The 1,752-nt window shown below is 34.0% G+C and overlaps 1 pseudogene; it reads right to left on the bottom strand.

The window, feature by feature from the left end:
• The window catches only part of LOC101589596, a 104,108-nt pseudogene extending 103,501 nt beyond the window's left edge, over window positions 1-607 (bottom strand).
• Window positions 608-1,752: the final 1,145 nt, after the last annotated feature.

The following is a 1,752-nucleotide window of genomic DNA, read 5'->3' as shown; positions in this document are numbered from 1 at the left end:
CTCACCCAAGGTAATCAAAAGTTTCTCCTTAAATTCTTTTATATTAAGGATTTTAGTTTTGAGTTCATTAAAGATTCTTGATTCAGAAAAAGTCACAACCTGATTTTTCAATTCATCATGTAGTACATTAAGAGATTTCATTATTTGTTGCTGTTCATCCAACCACTGTTGCCCCCTTTCTAAGTCTTCTTTTAACTTTTCATTCTTTGACTGAATAGTACATAGCACCATTTCAAGATCATGTCTCAATTTTTGGAACTCTTGTCTCCCTAATGTTATCAGAACATCTTCAGTCAGAGGAGTTATTTTAGGGTGTTTCTTTGTGCCACTGACTGAGTTCAGCTGTCAAACACTTCACTTACATAATTAATAACGATAGCTGAGCATTTGAATTACTGAGAGTCTCAGTTCCAATAAGCGATAGTTTATTTTCTTCCATGTCTTTCCACATCTCTTCACATTCTCTCATAAGTTCTTCTTCAGTATCTGTGACAACTTCCATATCTGTAGTACTATCTGGATCTCATTCTTGCTGATTTATGTGTTTTGTTATTTTCTCAGCCTTAAAAGAAAAACTTCACGGAGAAACAAGTCACGGCCCCCAGGTTGCCTCAGTTTGCGCACTTCAGGCCGACGGATTTGTGCGCCTCTGTATTGTTTTCTTAGTCTCAATTGCTTTAACTTCTGCTCTGAACTTTACAATTTCCTTCCTGTGTACACTGTAGGCTTGATTTTATCTTCTTTTCTAGAAACTTAAGGAGTAACATTAGGTTCTTTATTTGTGCTCATTCTGTTTACCTGATATGAGAATTCACTCCTATAAATTTGCCCCTTAGGACTTTTTTATTGTATTCCACTGGTTCCAGTATGTTGTATCTGCATTTGTGTTGAATTATAGATATAGTCTAATTTCTACTTTAATTTCATATGTAACCCATTGGTTGTTCAGGGTGCTATTTAATTTCCATATTTTTACGGATTTTTTGCAATTTCTTTCGCTTTTAATTTCCAATTTCATTGCACTGTCGTCAAATAATGTGCATGGGTAATTTCAATTCATCTACATCTACTGAAGCACATTTTGTGGGCTAGTATATTGTCTATTTTAGAGAATTCCCCTATATAGCTGAGAAGAATGTGTATTTTGATGTTGTTGGCTGTAACAGTTTGAAAACATGTACTAAATCCATTTGATCACAGATTTGGTTCAGTTCTGATATTTCTTCGTTGATGTTTTGTCTTGTTGATCTATCTCTTTGTGGAGATGGGGCGTTAAGGTACCCTGTAACAATTGTGTTATTGCTTATGTTACTTTTCTTTCTATTACTATTTGTGTTACGTAGCTGACTGCTCCTATGTTTGGTGCATACATATTGGTGATGGTTATCTTTTCCTCTTGAAGTTTTCCTCTAACATGTGTGCAGTGACCTTCTTTATCTCTGTTGATCATTCTTGGTTTGAAGTTCACATTGTCTTCAAACAAAATAGCTACTCCTGCTCTTTTTCAGGGTTCCTGTTGCATGGAGTATTATTTTCCATCCTTTGACCTTCAGTCTATGAATATCTTTTTGAGTTAAATGTGTTTCTTATATAGAATATATTGTTGAATTTTGTCTCTTTTCCCTTTTTTCTGTGTTTTTGGGTTTTTTTATAATTTAGTATTTAATGTATTCACAAAGTTGTGCAGCATCATATAAAAGTTATGTGTCTTAGGAAACATATTCTTTTATTTATTTATTTTTTGCCGGAACC

Source organism: Octodon degus, unplaced genomic scaffold (assembly GCF_000260255.1).
Source record: "Octodon degus isolate 3935 unplaced genomic scaffold, OctDeg1.0 scaffold00007, whole genome shotgun sequence".
In the NCBI taxonomy this organism is placed as follows: domain Eukaryota; kingdom Metazoa; phylum Chordata; class Mammalia; order Rodentia; family Octodontidae; genus Octodon; species Octodon degus.
Note: the sequence above shows the minus strand (reverse complement) of the source record. Positions and strands in the feature narration are given on the sequence as shown.